The sequence below is a fragment of the Sinohyriopsis cumingii genome, chromosome 1 (genome assembly GCF_028554795.1).
Source record: "Sinohyriopsis cumingii isolate HCF-2022 chromosome 1, ASM2855479v2, whole genome shotgun sequence".
Classification (NCBI taxonomy): Eukaryota; Metazoa; Mollusca; class Bivalvia; order Unionida; family Unionidae; genus Sinohyriopsis; species Sinohyriopsis cumingii.
The window spans coordinates 71,958,523-71,982,030 of NC_142961.1; the positions used below are offsets into that span (position 1 = coordinate 71,958,523).

Below are 23,508 nucleotides of genomic sequence, written 5' to 3' on the forward strand. Positions count from 1 at the left end.
AGGCTACTCTAATCTACCAGTGTATGTAGCGACTAGCGATCAAAAATCAGTACATGTGCCCAAGGTCAATCGCACTAAAAAATATTATAACACAGGTCTAGTTGAATTATAAAGCGAACTTTCATTAACCGATAATTTTTTCTTACAAATTTTAACACTTATAATGAAAGCGCTTAAATTTAATTCATATCCCTATAAAATACTGACTTGTTTCCGGATTTACTACTTTAATATCCACAACATCCCTCGCAATCTGACTTCAGCCGTCAAAAAATGAGCTTTTCGTATGAAAACTGTAATGATATAGGAGACGCTCAACAAATATTATAAACTTGTGAGAGCGTGTTTGTGATTTGGATTTTTAACGTGTGTGTGTGTGTGTGTGTGTGTGTGATTTGGATTTTTAACATAGCTTTAACAATTTTTCAAATGGCCCCGAGTAGCCGAGTGGTCTAAAGCGCTCACCGTAACGGATCACTGCCGTCTGACCTCTGTCTGCGTGTGTTCGAGTCTCGGGCTATGCGGGAAAGCTTGCCGGTAGCTTCTCGTGGGTCGGTTGTTCTTTTCGGTGTTTTCCTGGGTTATTTGTCCACCATTTATACTGACCGCCATGTATAGCCTATCTTGTGCTGATAAATGGCGTTTAACAACAATAACAACAACGTTTAAGTCATATCGCTACGATGTCTGCAGTGTGGCAGTTTATAGTGATGCCTAGCACTGGGGCACCATGTCCCCATACAGTCACATTATCCTGACACCAGGACGTCCAGTCCTAACACAAACTTATTAATGGTAAGCGCCAAGCGAGGCAGCTGTTATTACCATTTTTGTAAGTCTGGTATGACTCGGCCGGGGATCGAACCCACGACCTCCCGCATCCGAGGCGGACGCTCAAACCAATAGGCCACCAGAACGGTGATTTTGTTTCTCCATCACATCACAATGATGTCTGCAGTGTGACAGTTTAGCACTGGGACATCATGCCGCAAACATGAAGCATCCTATCCAGTCGCATTATTCTGACACGAGGCCGACCAGTCGTAACACTAACCTCGTAATGCTGAGCACCTAACTAGGCCGTTGCTTTGTACGATTTTTTTAAAATCTTCGGTATGACTCAGCCAGCGTTCGTATGATCTGACCACTTAGGCCACCAGTGGTTGAACTTGTGAGAAAGTGATTGGTGTAAAGTTAAATGGTTTGCTTTTGCAGCATGAAGAATGGAGAGAATGCAAACATTATATGTTACTTCCATGTGCTCAAAAATCAGCCTGAATTAGTCTAAAGTACACTACATTATCTTTATCAGTTATTAAAATAGGGAAAACGAATTGTACCGGTTTAGACAATACCACCCTCTGAAAACGTAATGAATGTAATGCAAAATGTATCAGATATTTTTATATAAAAAGGGGGCGGGGGGCTTTTAAACCTCATAAACCCAGGAAGTGACAATGTCCAAGCGGAGCTGGCAGTTCTTTTTATAGATGCACATCTGAAGTAAGGGCACGGTGTATGCTCAATGACCCATCACTCCTACACAAAAGTATGGGCATTAAAAATTAATTTAACATTAAGATGATACAAGTTTCTTTTAAATATCTAGTATAACTAGTGAAGAAAACCAGAGAAATTATTTTTCTCTAAAAATCAAAACATCTATGCAAAATACGAAACTATAGGAGAAAATGTAATTTACAGAAAACTAATCAAACATTTTGTTCACCATAAATTTCTCCGCCAAGACAAAGAAAAAGAAAAAGAAACTAACCAATTTGCACAATCGTCAACTTCTTCAACGATTGGAATAAATTCCGCTCTGCAGATTTTAAGTACGTCTAAAACAAGTGATACATTTAAGGTGAAGTTACATTTACAACATGCACATCGTGTAGTGACACCTTATTTGTCAATAGTGGTGTCACGTTTGCTCAGGTCCCAGTTCGTAGGTCGTGTATAAACAAAGGTATTAGTACAGGCCATGGTTTGATGCTAAAGATTTCCGCAGGCACGAGTTAATTTCTTACGCAAGTTTACCGTGACCAGAGAGAAGACCCGACATCATGAATCCACACAGGCGTTGGATCGCGCGACTTCCCACCTATGTGTTACAGCTTAGTCCTAAGATCAGAGGAACCCGCGAGGGACCGAGGCGTGTTTTAAATCCTTCTCCACGTGGACAGACAGCGAGAAGTACATTGTCCACTAAGTTTGACTGGATCGGGTCAAAGCGACACCCAGTCGGAATTTTTATAACAATTTCGATCCGAATTATAACTTCTAACTAGCAAGCGAAAATTTAGTCTCGCTTAAGAAGATTGCTGAGCAATATAGGGTTACCCCGAGGAAGCTACTCGTAATTTGGCGGTAAAACTTAGAGAGGAGATTCTAAGTAAAGTCAAAGCTTCGTACAGGTTACTAAATTATTTGCTCGATTTTTGCAGAATATTACCGCATTGTAATTGTAATGATGTGTAGTATGTATACTTAATTACTAGGATCGTTTAGTACGTAGAATTACCTTTGTCGTCTTTAATTTACATGGGTATTTGACAAATGAGTTCGAGTATTATTAGAGAATTATGTATATTGTTAGCTTGTGGTCAGATTTAATTTTTGCATTCGCTAATAGGTTACTTCGTAATAAACTAGCGCATTTATTCACGTGATATGTTAGAACTTACACATGCTTGAATTGTGAATTATGAAAATGGTTGAAGTGTGTAAGATTGGTTTATATTGGATGTATGAATATATCAGAGCATGGATATGTGAATATATGTGCACTTTGTATGAGTTGTAATGTAAAGAAATGCGTCTGATTGCTGTGATATTGTTTAGTATAATGGGATTAGGAATATTACTGATGTGACGAAATTTATTGATGTATGTATGAAAAGTAATTGATACCGTGCTTTTATTACGAGGTTGTTTTACGATACAAGAACGTATGAGTATTTCGATGGGAATGAAGGTGTGACCGAAGAAATTTAATAGCCGTTATATCATGGTAGGCTGTGTGTAGTGTGAAAAAAAGAGGGCTAAGGAAAATCTTGTACCATTTTTGTGTTTTCACAGGAAGCTTTTTGGGGAACAGAACTTCTGGTTCAGTTGAGTCAAGTCTAGTCGGTGGAGAGAGTCTAGGAGGAGGAGGAAAAGGAGTCGATGAGGAGAAAGTGGAGAACGAGTAGTATAGAGAAGTCGAGAAGGAGATGGAGTCTGGAGAAAGTCGGGAGGAAGAAGAGAAGGAATAGGAGAGAAGAATACACAGATGAATAGAATACAAGGACTGGTGGAAAGCTATCTCACACTACTAATCAAATGATGCAATAGGCTATGACAGGGTCGAGCGTTAGGAGAGTACTTGGGAAATTTTAATCATTTGACTATTGAATTGTCATTAAATTGTTATTCGTTGAATTGCACTTTTTTGGTATATTCAATCATTTAACCGTCAGCATTGCTGACTGGGGGCTCGGAGCTTTACATCTATCTTTCACTAATTTAACTTCCAACCCAAATCGATCCCGGGTGGAACTTCTATAATAATTTTTTAAAAATATTGATAGCGCCCCACCCCAACCATACCTACCTATCACAGTAGCAGTATAGCATTCCGTCACACCACAAGTTGATTCCCAAATATCCGAGGTTGTCAGAATACAGCTAGCTTACCAAACTTCACAAGTTCCTGTGTTTTTTCTTTCTTTTCTAGTTTTTCTAAACTGATTACTTGTATTTAAACAGGACGACTACATACAAGATTTAGTTACCTCCGAAATTAAAGAACTTAACATCGTGCAATATCGAAATGCATTCCTTTAAATGAAGATCTGACAACGGAAATGTTCCAATAAGCCTGGGCAAGTTTATGTTTTGAAAAAAAAAACACTTGTGAAAACAAATTGTTGCGAAGAATTAAAATTATGTTTAAATTACAATCAATAGATATATTGCAATGATCTCAGCAAGTAAAAATAATAAAGGAATGGGGGCCAAGTCCTTGGAACTATTTGTTTTATCTTAATATTCGTTCGTAACCTCAGAGTTGGTCGGTGCAGGGATAATATCCAAATTGGATAGTAAATCGCAAGATAACAGAGGTGCTTAATACAAAGCGTCTTTGGTGCCGAGTGCGGCTTATCTTCGAAGTCGATCGTAATATTCTTGGCCTTTCAGTCAAGTTAAGAGAGAAATCGCAGATGTAATTTGTCGCCATTGATATATTCTAAATTACCTCTTTCACTTAGAATAATAAATTATCAAGGTACCAATTGTTATTCCATAGACCAAAGTATAAATGTTTCATGAACTAAATATAATTTTTATCCTACTTCAGCATGCGTGTCTCACGCTAGTAGTGAATAGGGATAGTATAGGGTCTATGGGACTTATCATTAAAAACACCCCTGGGACAATATAGGGTCTATGTAAATTTAACATGGAGAAAAATCGTGGGACAATATAGGGTCTATGGGAATTAACATGGACAAAAACCCATGGGACTGTATAGGGTCTATGTAAATTTAACATGGCCAAAAACCCCTGGGACTGTATAGGGTCTATGTAAAATTGAAACAGGGAGGGTCTCTATTTTTAAAAAAAAATAAAAAACAAAATAAAAAAGGGGTAGGCAATGGAAAGGCTATCTCTTTTCGAGAAATATGGGGGCCCTGAAAAGGGCCTTTGGGTTTTCTTATTCTTCTTCTAATTTCTTCTTTTTCTCCACCAAGTTCTTATTTTATCTCCTACACTCTTTTTCTTCTTTTTTTCTCCTCCTCTTCTTTCTTCTCTTCCTCTTCTTTCTTCTCTTCCTCCTCCTCTTCTTTCTTCCTCTTCTCATTTTCTTCTTTTTCAATTTTTTCGTTCCATTTTGTGACGATCGTCGATAAATATCTATGTATCTATAATCAGCTGAAATTCCTATGAAATCCCACTATCTATTTATAGCTCCAACTTGTGGGTTTTTCCTTTGGAAAATCCCACTATCTTTTTATAGCCTCAGCTTGAGTGACGTTCCTGTTTATGAATTCTAGTATATATGTATAGCTACAAAATGTGGAAATCCCCAAGTCGATATTTATGGTCTCGAAATTTCCAGCGTCAGTGACGTCACTGTACTGAACACTAGGGATAAAATATCAACAGTGTTGCAAGTGGCTGACCTGAATACGCGCTACTGTAGGTAGGTAGGTAGAGTGTATCTGATAGGGATAAAGTGAGTTTTATACGGACAAACAGAGACCAATAGACAACACAACGTACGCGCGCAGACACACACACACACAACGTACGCGCGCCGACATACTCACACACACACATACTCACACACACACACACACACACACACACAACGTACGCGCGCAGACATACTCACACACACACACATAAACACACACACTATAAAATAGGTAAAATTAGTAACTACTTACAATATCAACTTCTGTGACGATCGTGGATAAATACCTATGTATCTATAATCAGCTGAAATTCCTATGAAATCCCACTATCTATTTATAGCTCCAACTTGTGGGTTTTTCCTTTGGAAAATCCCACTATCTTTTTATGGCCTCAGCTTGAGTGACGTTCCTGTTTATGAATTCTAGTATATATGTATAGCTACAAAATGTGGAAATCCCCAAGTCGATATTTATAGTCTCGAAATTTCCGGCGTCAGTGACGTCACTGTACTGAACACTAGGGATAAATATCAACAGTGTTGCAAGTGGCTGACCTGAATGCACGCTACTGTAGGTAGGTAGGTAGAGTGTATCTGATAGGGATAAAGTGAGTTTTATACGGACAAACAGAGACCAATACACACACCCACACAACGAACGCGCGCAGACACACACACACACACACACACACATACACACATACACACACACACACACACATACAGAGGGAAGAGGAAAAAACAAACCCCAAATATACTATCAACACAGAAGGGAGATGATACAAACCCCAAATAAACTATCCACACAAACGTACGCGAACGCATACAAACCCCAAATATACTATCAACACAGAGTGAAGAAGTAAAAGTTTTTTGAAAGCACCTAAGCCCTCACCTGCAATGACCAACTCTGCCAAACACCTACACACCCCCCCACTGCACCCCCCCCCCCACTCCCAACACTACAAAACCCATTTAACCCGTTATTTTATGGCATCAGTGTGTGATTTAGGAAACATCAAGACACAAAATAATGGATGAATAGACTGACTATTGTTTACCGACTTGCATGCCTAAAGAGCGTGCGTGAAGGAAAACATCCTTCCATTTCAATTCTAACTAAAACATGATCCAGAGGGATAGAGATAGGTGAAAGGGCACAATTTCATAAAGTGTGAGTAGAAAACAAAACACGCCATCCTTATTATACAATGTCAAGACCAAGAGACACTTACGTGTTCTTTCTGGTCTATTCTCTTTTAGAAGGTAGTATGAAATTTCACATCAGGGCCAACGCATCGGCTCACATTGTCAATTTTTCCATTTCCATGTCTTTACTGGCACAAGTTCTTCATCATCTTCAATTTCTTCTTCTTCTGAATCCCTCTTCTCTGTTTCGTCTTGTTTTTGTTTATTCTCTTTTCTCGTAGGGCACTCTGAATTCCAGTGTCCTTTCTCCTGACAACGATATTAGGTATCTTGACTTTTGTCTCTCTTTTTTAGACGAAGCAGGTATTCTGGAGACAAATACCCATTTACCTTTGCAGATATAGCAAACTTCATTAGCACTTACACACTTTCGTATGACTCTCATCAAATCAACGACCAAAAGAGTAAGTTTTGTTGCCACTTTCGCATGTGAATTATGCTTTCGTATGACTTTTAGCAAATATTTGACCAGCAGGTCGATCTGTGCTGACTCTTCCATCTTTGATCGTTTGAGAGCGGAATGAATACTCTGACGCTAAGACACTCTCCTTATATACAGAGACCTGCTGCGTATGAAACCTAGTCAAATGTAATTTTGCAATAAGATGAAACGATTTCATTGAGGAAGTAAAAGGCAATGATGTACCGTATCGCCTCACACAAAACCTGAAGTGTTAGTTCAAATCCGTGTCAGCGATTTCGAAGACGACATAACTGGGCTTTAATCAATGCTCTCCATTTCTGCCACAAAACCACGAGTCCTGATTCACGCCAAAAGAAATTTCGTTCGGTCCATAAAAAATAGTATCACATCTGAGAAACGCAAAAACGAACTTCCAGAAAACTGAGAACGACGGCTTACACCTACAACGTAAATGTATGAGTTCAAGTAGTGCGTAAAACTTAGTCAAATTAAATTTTTATAGTCAAGACGAAACGATCTCTTTTCGAAGAAGAAAGCAGACACCAAACGACAATGGCGATCCGTGTCACACAACACTTTTCAAAATGTGTATGATCAGAGGTTTATTTAGCGATCTGCACGGTTAAATTAAATGTTGATGTATTTTGCAATAAGACGGACACAATTTCCATGGGATCGCCCATGGTACGATTGTTCGTGCATTAGTTTAATTTTTAAAAATATTTTTTTTATATAAATCGCCTATAGGATAGACCCAGTAAAGCATGGCCATTCTCGTCACTGTCTGAATAGCTACTCAAGTCAATTCGAAGCGAACGCGGTAAGAAAATAAGTATAGCCAATGAAATGGCTTACAACGGGTGATGCATTGTTTTGTTCTAGGACTGTGTGGCATAATAATCCCTATGTTCTTGCGTTGTTACCATTACAGTGCAGACACTGAAATGTGAACTTACAAGCCCTCTTTGTGTGTGTGTGTTGTACCATTTCCTCTTACCACATCAAAATACTGAGCGTCACAGTATTGGTTCGCGTTTTCAAGCTGACCATTTTTTTATATCTCACTTAAACATTTCGACATAAACACTCACACTCACATCGGTAGAATCAGAACAGACGTGTTACAGTATTGAGGGGCATGTTATCTTTTTTTTTCAAACCAATAAATTTGGGGTTTGTATGAAGTAAAGAACCGAAAGTACAGTGAAACTCAAGGATGATGACCCAATCTGTCTGTCTATTGATGCATGTATTTACTTAAGAAGAAATATGACCTCTAAAACACAAAGAGATACGGCAAGCATGATTAGATTAAACACAACGATGTTTTTCCTTCACGCCTGTGTAATTTAGAGTTTCAATCGTCTTTGAACACAAACTTGGTCTCCTTTTGTAGGGCTTGAAATAATAAAAAAAGCTGAAAAATCTTAAGCACTTTGCTATAGATAATTTCATCAACAGACTAAACAACATAAATACCGTTACAACAATAGAAAGCCTTAAATCTTCTATCAAAAAGAAATGCATGAAAAAAATTAAAGATTAACGATAACTAACCAATGAAACCGAATTTAACAAAGGCAATGACATGTGAAGAAATGCCTCTCACTTTGGAAAGGTAGGCGAATGTACTCTGTCATGCACCATCAACTTGAAAAAAATTATAAACAGAGAGAAACCTGAATTCAAAATTCAGTTGTTTTTTTTTTCTTCAAAATTATTTCGTTTCTTTTTTCTTTTTTTTGGAACAAATCTAAGCACTAATATAGAGTGGAAAAGGGAAAATGCACATACAAGCTTTGATATTTCTGAAAAAATGAGGGGATATTCCTAACGTTCATAACCACCTATATATGCTTGGACTTGTCTGTGACTTATCCACAAAACAAGATGTACATATTTCTGGTCAAGCTGCAAGTGTGTGCGTGTTTTTGAAAATGGTAAAAACTTGGATATACAATTTTCTCGTGACACTTATAAAGTGAAGAGTCTGTGCAAGTGTCAAAAGCCAAAGTCATATAAGTTTTGTATTTTGTACGGCTTGTAGTAAAGATTTCCACTTTAGGAAATGTGAAGTATCACAAGTTATTATCACAAACAGAAGTGGAACATAGGGGCTTGCAAGAAAGAAAATAACCCAGACAGTTGCTGTCATCAAGAGTGCTAGAGACGGTACCCGAACTTGCTTGCTTGCTTGCTTACTTGAATTAAAGTGATTTTCGCTCTAATGGAGCATGTATCACTGGTTTAATAACGCACCGCGTGATTTTTTATTACTCCTGGGGAAGGAAAGAGAGCCTCATCCCCCAGGCTTTTATGTACTCACAGACTATTTTTAAATTTAGCCACTCAGGTGTAGGACTAACTAGTCCTTAACAACCTGACTGAAAGGCTTTACACATGAGTGGGAATTGTCTCACCACACACTCATTTTTCTGTCCGAGCGTGGTAAAGGAGGAAAAAGGTGCTCAGCAAGACAGCCATGGATGTTAAGTACTCACCAAAACGCTAGCCCGTACTTATTTCAAATCAAGTCGTGTCACCAAAAAAGACGACGTGTACGACATCAAAGGCATTGTCAAACGCAGAATGCCTCAATGCTAACTGGCTAGGTCTGCATTTCTTGCTCCCGCTGCTGTTGCGTATATTTCTTCCCTCCACACCGAGTTCTGGGCCTAATTATTTTAATTTCGTTGTACCCGAACTTACATTATCCATATTATCACCAACAAAAAAAAAACAAAAAAAAAAACGCACAGACCTAAAAGAAACATTCACTCACTTTTTTACAGAATATTACTATTTTTAAAATTTTGATAATCGACGGAAACGAACAACTTAGAGTCACACTTTCTAACCAAGATAAAGAAATCATGTGCTGATAGACTCACTTCTGTATATTTCTTCTAACTGACTAACATATCATAGGCAATGGAATGTTATTTCTTTTCGAGAGTATGGGGTAGCCCTGAAATTTTTTGGGAACTTGAAGCTATGGCGATCGCTTAGGTTATAAGATGGCGGCCTCCTCTGACGACAGGCTTTCTCACAGGATAAGGTCTGCTTCTTCGGAAAAGAGAAGAAGAACTCTTTGGTGTCGATACGACAATCGACAAAGCCTCTGTCAGGTTCATGCTGCTGCTGTTGCTGCTCTCTCTCTGCCGTTTATGAAGTCTGTACTTCTCCATCCATTCTTCTTACTCCTTCTTGAATTCCTCCTTGAAGAGCTCTTCTTTCAGGTCTTCAGTGACTTTCAACATTATGATATTGTCTATCTCTTCAGGTCTCGGTATCAGACTTGTCATGACCCTATGCAAATTCACATAGGCTTCGTTCAACTTGGCTAATCTTGAGCACATCTTCGTAGGAAGATAAGTTAACAATGGATGGGCAGACTGGAGACTTCCCCGTTTGTATTGTCAAAGCGCGGACGTGAAGGAAAACATTGCTACACGGTTTTCGAGCCGGAACGTTCAAATAGTGTTATGGGAGGGATAGAAAGAAGTCAAAGAGCATCAATTCAACATTCCTATAGCCAAACAAACCACAAAGGCATTTTTTTTTCTTCAAAACACAACATTTTTTTATTCATACTAACAAACAACTCTAACATTTTTTAACAATAATCTAACACTATAACATCAAACATTTTTTTCAAATACCAAACGTTTTTTTAATTCACACTCTACTTTAAACAGGGCTGACAACGTTGTGAATGAAATTGTGATTTCCACTGTTGGAAATCATTAGGCCATTGATGGACACTACGTTTCCTAGCTTGAGACAAAAGATAAGCATAATGGTCACAAAACCATCGATTTACTTTCACATCGTTTCTAGCAGAAGAACGAGGATCAAAATGAGTCACTAAATGTTCTAAGGAATAGCCCAGGCTGCGATGATGCAGAAAATACACACAGTACTGTCCACACACCAAGGAATTTGTGCCTTGTAATTTCACATTATTGAATCGGGTGGTTTGAGCATTTCTTCTCATAAAGTCGATGATATCGTCTTCCAAAGGGGGCAATCCGTACGAATCGAAATATTCCACACATCCTTCTTGAGGAAAGTAGACAGCTACCCAGTGGGTTCCTGGGAGATGACTGTCGTCCGTGTTGATCACGTAAGCGTGATGGTCTTTAGGTTTGCGATGAGGGAGTTCATCTTTAGCACAGACGACAGGATTCCAAGAAGCCGTATACGAACTGTGGTTCAAAAGGTAATAAAGTTCTCAGGTATCCATTTTTTGTTTTTTTTCTTAAGTCATCAATTCGATCCTGACTTTCTGCTTGAAAATGTCTGACAAGTAATCGTTTTCTTCGCCTTGTCTCCCAACTCTGATCCAACAGAGCTTCGATGCGATGGATCTCTTGAGTTGTTAATGGAGGACAATAATGTTCACGCAAGCCTTTATACCACTGTTGTAACACGTCTTCTTCCGAGATGAGACTCCAAGCTTCGTCCAGATATTCGTCCAATTTTTCTTCTTGACTCAGCATTAGCATTTATCGTGTTGAATTTGACTGGGATGATCGTTATGACATCCATAGCAATCTTTCTTGATCAATTCCTTAATTTTTTTTCTGTCAAGACTATAGCATAACAGGATACTATATGTGATTCTTGTTCTGGCCATCTAGACTTCATCATGATGACTTCTTCGTCTTTGTCTTGGGGTTCTCCTTCCTCAGGATCTTCACATTCCATGTCCAAAGAATCCCTACTATACAAACATTGATAAAAGTCTTCCATGACTTCTAATAGTGTAGAATGACTTCTCTCAAACTGTTGGCTTATATCGTATTGTCCAATTCAGCATACAGGATGACGTTCACCGTATTATCTGCGCGTAGATTTTCTGCAAACTGAAATTCCACACGGATCTGGCCGGATTTTATAGGGTGAAAATGTCACTCGTCGCTGTCTTGACTTACAATTCGTTAGAGAACCGTTTTCGAAAATGGAGTTTCACTGTAACTTTCCCTTTGGAGAAGGGAATATTTTGTCCCAGATCTCCTTTTATAGCAATGTTGACAGTGTCTAAATACGACTTACTGACGGGTAAATAGTGAGGATGTACAAATTCACGGTGTACGTGATAGGTGTTTGCACCTTCCTGGTCATTGTTTGTGGTACTATCCACTTTGAAAGGAATGACACGCAGTAACGGCACAGAGGTGTGTCCCACCACGTTGTACTCCACCACATCGGAATACACAAAGATCAAATTAAGTCCTTGGTTCAGTTCTACCGGGTTTCCAAAAGCTCTGTAAAAATCCATATTACTTTTGATCTTGGGGCTCATATTGTTTGCGACCATTTCTGCATGTCCACCCAAAATTTCAAACAAACTACCATTGAACCTGAGGGACAATGTGTCCGTATCTTGAAATTTGATCACGAGACGATGAGCCACTTTATGGTACTCAATCTTCACGCTTTTTTTGGCTCTGTTCAGTGCTTTGCCAAAGGCTAAGTTGAACCTGTCCGCAATAGTGTCCACCAAATGTTCACCACTAAAATAATAACCTGAAGGAATTTTCAAGGTGTAGATAATGAAGGCTGGATTGCTGGCTGCTCTTGTGTCCCCTAAAAACCCGATTTTGTTGATTTCTTCCTCCAATTGGGCATTCAGGATTTCCACCTCGAAAGTGTTTTGCTTTTCGGTGATGTTTTTGATTTGTGTTGGGTGAATGATTTCCACTAAAGCCACTTCCCAATGGGCTTCGTGATCTAACTGGATGGTCTGAGGTAATTTGACCGTGTAACAGCACAACGTGTTGTTGGGAAACACCTCCATGGAACTGTCACTGGGTAAGGTTAAGTAAAATTGGCTGTTATTGCTCATAATTCCAGAGTTTTGTGGCTCTCCGAGGCGATACTGGAAGTCAGAGGAGTGTCTCCGCCCAAAATGGAGTTGTTGTTGGAGTGGTGGCTGGCACTGACACTGGACACAAGGTTCCCGTGGTTCCCGTTCGAGGAGAATTTCAGGGAGGGATTGGGAAGCAGGTAATCGATGTAACTGCTCAATACAATGGTCCACAATTGTTTGTCTCCTTGTTGCAAACTCAAATTGGCGATGGCTGCCCCGATGACACAATACACCACGAAGATTTGGCAGAAAAAGACGATTTGCGTTTTAGGCACACGTTCTCCACACTACACCCACAAGGGTTGTTTTTGTAAATCTTGCAGAGAAGAATTGGGTGAAGGAGTGATCGCAGTAGCTGAATCTGTGTGAAAGGGAATGATGGTCACTTCTTTTTATAGTCGATGACGTGCGAAGCGTCGATCCAAGAATGATAACTGGTCGGATATCCTTTCCAACGTACTTTGACTTCTTTGACGTCGTTTGCCCACTTTACGGTTTCTGCCAGTTAGCACTCCACCCACCTCGAGAACACAAATAACATCTAGTCAACAGCCGACTATACCTAACAAACAACCCGTCCCGGAAAGAGTGGTGGCAAAACAAAGGTCCAATTATCTTAGACAAACGGTATGGCAAACTCAAATGTAATTATCGGAGGCACTACGTTCTTTTCTCACTCCGATACTACAGGCAATCTCAGCTGAAATAACAACCACAACAACAATAACAGCGACAGACACCATAGCGGCGGATTTGAAACTATCTGAAGAATTAGTATCAGAACCAGAAAAAGAAATTGAGGCGGTTGAGGAGGAGGAGGGGGACGCTGACCCTCGTTGAAAAGTACACCGAAATGGGGCTAGATCAAGTATTGTATGACGTCAACATAGCAGGGCAGTTTATTAGAGCCATACAATACGTTGCCTACAGATCTCTAGACACCTTTAAACCAAGACCTTCTCAATGGGATTAGGGGTCAGAGTTCTTCCCCAATTCTACAGACAAACCTACACTGGATACCCCCTCAGTCAACTGGTAGAAGCCGCTGCTTACATTACCGCCCATCATGGCTACGCATTTCCTGATATCAAGAATCATGTGACTAGGAGTGCGGGAAAGAACGTGAAAGCAAAAGAGAGACGTGTTACCTTCTAACAGAAAAAACAGACTTTTTTAGGGCTCCAAAAGATTGCTTTTTATTAAATAGGGAACCATATTTGGCTTGGTATCCCTCCTTGACTAAACTATTCTCGAAACAAACTTGACCCATTGGAACACTGCAACAAACTTAACTTTTTAAACCTAACAGTGACCAAACTGGTATATGTCGCTTAGACATAATAATTTAAATAAGATCAGTATGGCTATTTTTATGTACACTAAGAACTAATATTAGACAGATATGTTAAGAAATTTAACAGACTCGTTAGATTTGAACTAATTGCACAGGTGGTTAACACATTATTGGTACTTATTATTGTCGATTAGCAAAAAACAGGACTTGATTTGAAATAAGTACGGGCTAGCGTTTTGGTGAGTACTTAACATCCATGGCTGTCTTGCTGAGCACCTTTTTCCTCCTTTACCACGCTCGGACAGAAAAATGAGTGTGTGGTGAGACAATTCCCACTCATGTGTAAAGCCTTTCAGTCAGGTTGTTAAGGACTAGTTAGTCCTACACCTGAGTGGCTAAATTTAAAAATAGTCTGTGAGTACATAAAAGCCTGGGGGATGAGGCTCTCTTTCCTTCCCCAGGAGTAATTAAAAATCACGCGGTGCGTTATTAAACCAGTGATACATGCTCCATTAGAGCGAAAATCACTTTAATTCAAGTAAGCAAGCAAGCAAGCAAGTTCGGGTACCGTCTCTAGCACTCTTGATGACAGCAACTGTCTGGGTTATTTTCTTTCTTGCAAGCCCCTATGTTCCACTTCTGTTTGTGATAATAACTTGTGATACTTCACATTTCCTAAAGTGGAAATCTTTACTACAAGCCGTACAAAATACAAAACTTATATGACTTTGGCTTTTGACACTTGCACAGACTCTTCACTTTATAAGTGTCACGAGAAAATTGTATATCCAAGTTTTTACCATTTTCAAAAACACGCACACACTTGCAGCTTGACCAGAAATATGTACATCTTGTTTTGTGGATAAGTCACAGACAAGTCCAAGCATATATAGGTGGTTATGAACGTTAGGAATATCCCCTCATTTTTTCAGAAATATCAAAGCTTGTATGTGCATTTTCCCTTTTCCACTCTATATTAGTGCTTAGATTTGTTCCAAAAAAAAGAAAAAAGAAACGAAATAATTTTGAAGAAAAAAAAAACAACTGAATTTTGAATTCAGGTTTCTCTCTGTTTATAATTTTTTTCAAGTTGATGGTGCATGACAGAGTACATTCGCCTACCTTTCCAAAGTGAGAGGCATTTCTTCACATGTCATTGCCTTTGTTAAATTCGGTTTCATTGGTTAGTTATCGTTAATCTTTAATTTTTTTCATGCATTTCTTTTTGATAGAAGATTTAAGGCTTTCTATTGTTGTAACGGTATTTATGTTGTTTAGTCTGTTGATGAAATTATCTATAGCAAAGTGCTTAAGATTTTTCAGCTTTTTTTATTATTTCAAGCCCTACAAAAGGAGACCAAGTTTGTGTTCAAAGACGATTGAAACTCTAAATTACACAGGCGTGAAGGAAAAACATCGTTGTGTTTAATCTAATCATGCTTGCCGTATCTCTTTGTGTTTTAGAGGTCATATTTCTTCTTAAGTAAATACATGCATCAATAGACAGACAGAGTGGGTCATCATCCTTGAGTTTCACTGTACTTTCGGTTCTTTACTTCATACAAACCCCAAATTTATTGGTTTGAAAAAAAAAGATAACATGCCCCTCAATACTGTAACACGTCTGTTCTGATTCTACCGATGTGAGTGTGAGTGTTTATGTCGAAATGTTTAAGTGAGATATAAAAAAATGGTCAGCTTGAAAACGCGAACCAATACTGTGACGCTCAGTATTTTGATGTGGTAAGAGGAAATGGTACAACACACACACACAAAGAGGGCTTGTAAGTTCACATTTCAGTGTCTGCACTGTAATGGTAACAACGCAAGAACATAGGGATTATTATGCCACACAGTCCTAGAACAAAACAATGCATCACCCGTTGTAAGCCATTTCATTGGCTATACTTATTTTCTTACCGCGTTCGCTTCGAATTGACTTGAGTAGCTATTCAGACAGTGACGAGAATGGCCATGCTTTACTGGGTCTATCCTATAGGCGATTTATATAAAAAAAATATTTTTAAAAATTAAACTAATGCACGAACAATCGTACCATGGGCGATCCCATGGAAATTGTGTCCGTCTTATTGCAAAATACATCAACATTTAATTTAACCGTGCAGATCGCTAAATAAACCTCTGATCATACACATTTTGAAAAGTGTTGTGTGACACGGATCGCCATTGTCGTTTGGTGTCTGCTTTCTTCTTCGAAAAGAGATCGTTTCGTCTTGACTATAAAAATTTAATTTGACTAAGTTTTACGCACTACTTGAACTCATACATTTACGTTGTAGGTGTAAGCCGTCGTTCTCAGTTTTCTGGAAGTTCGTTTTTGCGTTTCTCAGATGTGATACTATTTTTTATGGACCGAACGAAATTTCTTTTGGCGTGAATCAGGACTCGTGGTTTTGTGGCAGAAATGGAGAGCATTGATTAAAGCCCAGTTATGTCGTCTTCGAAATCGCTGACACGGATTTGAACTAACACTTCAGGTTTTGTGTGAGGCGATACGGTACATCATTGCCTTTTACTTCCTCAATGAAATCGTTTCATCTCATTGCAAAATTACATTTGACTAGGTTTCATACGCAGCAGGTCTCTGTATATAAGGAGAGTGTCTTAGCGTCAGAGTATTCATTCCGCTCTCAAACGATCAAAGATGGAAGAGTCAGCACAGATCGACCTGCTGGTCAAATATTTGCTAAAAGTCATACGAAAGCATAATTCACATGCGAAAGTGGCAACAAAACTTACTCTTTTGGTCGTTGATTTGATGAGAGTCATACGAAAGTGTGTAAGTGCTAATGAAGTTTGCTATATCTGCAAAAGTAAATGGGTATTTGTCTCCAGAATACCTGCTTCGTCTAAGAAAGAGAGACAAAAGTCAAGATACCTAATATCGTTGTCAGGAGAAAGGACACTGGAATTCAGAGTGCCCTACGAGAAAAGAGAATAAACAAAAACAAGACGAAACAGAGAAGAGGGATTCAGAAGAAGAAGAAATTGAAGATGATGAAGAACTTGTGCCAGTAAAGACATGGAAATGGAAAAATTGACAATGTGAGCCGATGCGTTGGCCCTGATGTGAAATTTCATACTACCTTCTAAAAGAGAATAGACCAGAAAGAACACGTAAGTGTCTCTTGGTCTTGACATTGTATAATAAGGATGGCGTGTTTTGTTTTCTACTCACACTTTATGAAATTGTGCCCTTTCACCTATCTCTATCCCTCTGGATCATGTTTTAGTTAGAATTGAAATGGAAGGATGTTTTCCTTCACGCACGCTCTTTAGGCATGCAAGTCGGTAAACAATAGTCAGTCTATTCCTCCATTATTTTGTGTCTTGATGTTTCCTAAATCACACACTGATGCCATAAAATAACGGGTTAAATGGGTTTTGTAGTGTTGGGAGTGGGGGGTGGTGGAGTGGGGTGGGGTGTAGGTGTTTGGCAGAGTTGGTCATTGCAGGTGAGGGCTTAGGTGCTTTCAAAAAACTTTTACTTCTTCACTCTGTGTTGATAGTATATTTGGGGTTTGTATGCGTTCGCGTACGTTTGTGTGGATAGTTTATTTGGGGTTTGTATCATCTCCCTTCTGTGTTGATAGTATATTTGGGGTTTGTTTTTTCCTCTTCCCTCTGTATGTGTGTGTGTGTGTGTATGTGTGTGTGTGTGTGTGTGTGTGTGTGTGTGTCTGCGCGCGTTCGTTGTGTGGGTGTGTGTATTGGTCTCTGTTTGTCCGTATAAAACTCACTTTATCCCTATCAGATACACTCTACCTACCTACCTGCAGTAGCGTGCATTCAGGTCAGCCACTTGCAACACTGTTGATATTTATCCCTAGTGTTCAGTACAGTGACGTCACTGACGCTGGAAATTTCGAGACTATAAATATCGACTTGGGGATTTCCACATTTTGTAGCTATACATATATACTAGAATTTATAAACAGGAACGTCACTCAAGCTGAGGCTATAAAAAGATAGTGGGATTTTCCAAAGGAAAAACCCACAAGTTGGAGCTATAAATAGATAGTGGGATTTCATAGGAATTTCAGCTGATTATAGATACATAGGTATTTATCCACGATCGTCACAGAAGTTGATATTGTAAGTAGTTACTAATTTTATCTATTTTATAGTGTGTGTGTTTATGTGTGTGTGTGTGAGTATGTCTGCGCGCGTACGTTGTGTGTGTGTGTGTGTGTGTGTGAGTATGTTTGTGTGTGTGAGTATGTCGGCGCGCGTACGTTGTGTGTGTGTGTGTGTGTGTGTGTTTGTGTGTGTGTGTGTGTGTGTGTGTCTGCGCGCGTACGTTGTGTGTGTCTATTGGTCTCTGTTTGTCCGTATAAAACTCACTTTATCCCTATCAGATACACTCTACCACCTACCTACAGTAGCACGTATTCAGGTCAGCTACTTGCAACACTGTTGATATTTATCCCTAGTGTTCAGTACAGTGACGTCACTGACGCTGGAAATTTCGAGACTATAAATATCGACTTGGGGATATCCACATTTTGTAGCTATACATATATACTAGAATTCATAAACAGGAACGTCACTCAAGCTGAGGCCATAAAAAGATAGTGGGATTTTCCAAAGGAAAAACCCACAAGTTGGAGCTATAAATAGATAGTGGGATTTCATAGGAATTTCAGCTGATTATAGATACATAGGTATTTATCGACGATCGTCACAGAAGTTGATATTGTAAGTAGTTACTAATTTTATCTATTTTATAGTGTGTGTGTTTATGTGTGTGTGTGTGAGTATGTCTGCGCGCGTACGTTGTGTGTGTGTGTGTGTGTGTGTGTGTGAGTATGTGTGTGTGTGTGATTATGTCGGCGCGCGTACGTTGTGTGTGTGTGTGTGTTTGTGTGTTTGTGTGTGTGTGTGTGTGTGTCTGCGCGCGTACGTTGTGTGTGTCTATTGGTCTCTGTTTGTCCGTATAAAACTCACTTTATCCCTATCAGATACACTCTACCTACCTACCTACAGTAGCGCGTATTCAGGTCAGCCACTTGCAACACTGTTGATATTTTATCCCTAGTGTTCAGTACAGTGACGTCACTGACGCTTGAAATTTCGAGACTATAAATATCGACTTGGGGATTTCCACATTTTGTAGCTATACATATATACTAGAATTCATAAACAGGAACATCACTCAAGCTGAGGCTATAAAAAGATAGTGGGATTTTCCAAAGGAAAAACCCACAAGTTGGAGCTATAAATAGATAGTGGGACTTCATAGGAATTTCAGCTGATTATAGATACATAGGTATTTATCGACGATCGTCACAAAATGGAACGAAAAAATTGAAAAAGAAGAAAATGAGAAGAGGAAGAAAGAAGAGGAGGAGGAAGAGAAGAAAGAAGAGGAAGAGAAGAAAGAAGAGGAGGAGAAAAAAGAAGAAAAAGAGTGTAGGAGATAAAATAAGAACTTGGTGGAGAAAAAGAAGAAATTAGAAGAAGAAGAAGAAAACCCAAAGGCCCTTTTCAGGGCCCCCATATTTCTCGAAAAGAGATAGCCTTTCCATTGCCTACCCCTTTTTTATTTTGTTTTTTATTTTTTTTAAAAAATAGAGACCCTCCCTGTTTCAATTTTACATAGACCCTATACAGTCCCAGGGGTTTTTGGCCATGTTAAATTTACATAGACCCTATACAGTCCCATGGGTTTTTGTCCATGTTAATTCCCATAGACCCTATATTGTCCCACGATTTTTCTCCATGTTAAATTTACATAGACCCTATATTGTCCCAGGGGTGTTTTTAATGATAAGTCCCATAGACCCTATACTATCCCTATTCACTACTCACGCTGTCATAGAGAAAATGTTAGACACTTTGACAAGGACAGAACCATTGCATTTAAGAGAGATAACTCTGCTGGAATTTGACAGGGGTAAAATGCATTTTCAACGATGTGTGTCACATTTTTAAAACTTATTAAAAATAATTACAAAATATGATATAATTATAAATTAACATCATCTCATATGTTGCCAAGAGACTCGACTTTTTTCAAAGCCTGACAGCAACTACAGCTCTTACATAATGCACCGATCACAACTAGTTTTTTCTTTTCTTTTCTGAGTACAATGAACTCCATCTTCGCTAGCCAAGCTGCCGATATGATATCCCTATCTCCACCTTGGCGGATCGAACAGATATTGTAGTGCTTTATCCTAATGACACCTGTTGGATTTCATGAGTTGCCTCCCATAGTATGTAATGCCAACTAACCAACAGCATGTAACAGTGGTGCATATTACATCGACCAAAAATGGTGGAGGCAATTGACTTAACAAGGATACTTTGCAAGTTTAATATCGAAAGTATGACTATATACCAGAGGGAAGCCGTTACAGGTGTGTATTTGAATGAATTGTACTTGTACAAACACGGACAGACAGTGGAAAATTGCTTCTTTATCAATCCATTCAAGTTGTGTGCTCCCCTCGTCTATTTTATGTAGGAACAGTGTTCAAATTTGAATAACGTAATTTTCATTGGATGATGTAGTTTGCAGCCGCATCCAATGAAATTCACGGACCCGAAGCACAGAAATATCTGCTCTATACGCCAAGGTGCAGATAGTGTTATCGTATCGGAACCTTGGCTAGCGAAGATGAATGAACTCCGCCCACCTGGGGTTCTAAAATTGGTAGCGTTATACAATAAGGGGCAAATGGAGACAAAGTCACAATCGGAATACTTTCGGCCTTTGCTGTTGTAACGTGTGTGTTACACTCCGCATGAGGAGAAATCAACCAACACGGAAAATAGATATGTATTCCAAAAACTGACGACGGAAATAGCCTATCAATGTTCGAATGTGATCTGTAGGAATGCCCTCGAATTTTCGAATGCAGTTAAGCCTAGGGAGGACTACGTGACCGAACATTTCACGCTGGAGAGGATCTCAAATGTTTTTAAAAATAATTTCTAATCTACGCACAGCTGGAAAAAATACATCCTTGCTCTGATTTATCGAAGAAGAAAAAAGGAACTATTTATATCCACCATATTACTCGAAAGCAAAGATCATTTTCTGTTGGTGAAAGAAAACAATTTACCGGATGTAAAGAAATTATCAGCCACCTCCCTCACTATATCAGCCACCTCTCTCACTAACCTCAAAAATTATTTTTTTTAAAGCAGGGGCGCAAAACTAAACCGGAATATCCCTTCTGGAATCACTTAAAATGCAAGCTTCAAGGGGCTAACACCCCCTCCCCCCCCCCCTCCATCCGAGTGACCACCAGAGGTTCCGTCCATAGTACTCTTTTCCTTCTTGTCTATGCCACCTTAAACAATATTCCTGGACCCACCCCTGTGCATGGATCAGATGTGTGGGGCCGATACCACATCATCTTTGCGATTCATACTGGCGTGGTCAGAGAAAATTGAAACAGGGACTAAAACAAATGTGTATCCTCGACCAAATTTGATAACAATCTGGACTTGGCAATTGTTATGTGATAAATATTATGAACTTATTCATTTGAGATAATGACCCAGTCATCTAGTCTATACAGAACTATACGGCCAAACTTTGATAGATAGATAGATAGATAGATAGATATGGATGGATGGATAGATAGACAGACAGACAGACATATATCATTTTGCTTTACCTTAAGAGTTGTTCCTCTGTAGTATAACAATTTTAGACTACAATTTTAGAAAGCTAAAATAATTGTAAACGATGATCGTTTCTCGGCTATATCTATATACACTGCAGTCTAAAAAGTGTCTTCAGTCAGAAGAAGTCAATCCCCTATATAAACATGCCAGCACAAAAACATTTGTATATAAACGTAAGATTTATACTGTCAACATTATAAGTGTATACTCTATTATTATCTGCCCAGATCGGTTTAATGCACTTCTGTCCGGTAGTATGATTCCGTGTCAAAACAAAAGTTCAAAAGTTCAGATGTTTATTTATATCAATGTACATCCTTCTAATGCTACAACATGTTTATACACGCATTATCATCTACATGCAAAATAAAAACTATGCCACCCTGGCATACAATTCTCTCTGTCTGTCGCTGGCTCTGTCTCTGTCTCGTCATCTAGTAATACCTAAGTATCTAACAGTTACTAGAAACATAATGACGAGTTGAAATAATCATCAGCATGGATGAAATGAGTGACGGTCGATCTCATTCAAAGCCGACTTTCAACGAGGGACCGTCTCAAAGCAACATAATCATTGGAAACAAGGTACATGTACGCAACATTTTAAATAATTGTACATAACATATAAATAAAATAAAATTTAATTTTGAGACTGGCATATATATATATATATATATATATATATATATATATATATATATATATATATATATAAGCTATGGTACGAAAGAAAAGCAGTGTTCCGTGGAAATTAGTGTCTCCCGTACGACTTTTTATGTTTATTTTTTTCTTAAAAAATATATTTCTATTTAATAGTATGTATATCTGGTAACCTCTCTCTCTCTCTCTCTCTCTCTCTGTGCCAGGTCACCGACTATTATTTTTAATGTAGAAATAGGCCGCATTTGTTAGGGTATGTGTAAAAATTCAAAACATAACTTGTAACATACAACATTATATTCGTGTTTTGTTTTGCATGTGTTGCAGTTTAATACAAATGCGCCTCTGCTGCATATAGCTTAGATCACCAAAGAGAAAACTATGTCAAGGATCAGGAGTCAAATAGAAAGGTAAAAGAAAAGGGAGTTAATCTTCCTATCAGACAGAAGATAGAGTGTTTATGTTCCCCTTGTGTTTAAGTTCTATTTGTCCATGATTCCACGTCTGCGGTTTTCGTTGCATTCCTCTTAAACCTGTCTACCTCGCTTGGAGCCCACGAGATTGACCAACCCGCAAAATGTGGAGCCCTGTCCCGGTATTAATTCGTTTTGTTCCTACCGTGATATTACAATTAAAGAGCGTTAGTCTTTTTGCCGGGGTGAAAACTCCGCTGCATTATAGTAAACTATTCTAAATACTTTCTTATAGCGACATGGTTAAATATTTTTGGAGAACAAACATACTGATATATTTTTCTTTTTATGTTTCAGTACCTGTCCACTTGCCCGCTCCAAGCATGTAGAGAAAGAGAGTTTCTTCCATAGGGGCTTTTCCTGATCGTCGAAATTACTGATATTAAATTCGCCATATTTAATAAAGCAATTATTTTATAACACTATTTAATCTTTGTCTTTATCCATATTCTGTTACTTTCATGTAGCCAATAAAGGTTTCTGATATGTTTTTAATAATTTTCTAAAGACATACTTAAAATACTTTTAAAACTTATTGGTCTATCTTCTTTTTGATTTTTTTAGCTTCCGTTCCCAGCGTGTTGAGAAAGAAAACAACTCCCAGAAGCCGTTCCAGAATCGTCGACATTATTAATAAAGAATTGTGAATTTTAAGAAAGCAATTATTTTACGTCAACTTTTCAACTATGTCTTTATCTGTCCTTATTCTATAAATTAATTCTATTATGT

The 23,508-nt window shown here is 38.6% G+C and overlaps 1 long non-coding RNA gene across 1 annotated transcript; it reads left to right on the forward strand.

The window, feature by feature from the left end:
• The first annotated feature begins 22,000 nt into the window (after window positions 1–22,000).
• On the forward strand, window positions 22,001–23,204 carry LOC149807103 (uncharacterized). The gene is made up of 2 exons (XR_016414408.1): window positions 22,001–22,231; window positions 23,077–23,204. It is a non-coding gene; the product is annotated as an uncharacterized LOC149807103 (long non-coding RNA).
• Window positions 23,205–23,508: the final 304 nt, after the last annotated feature.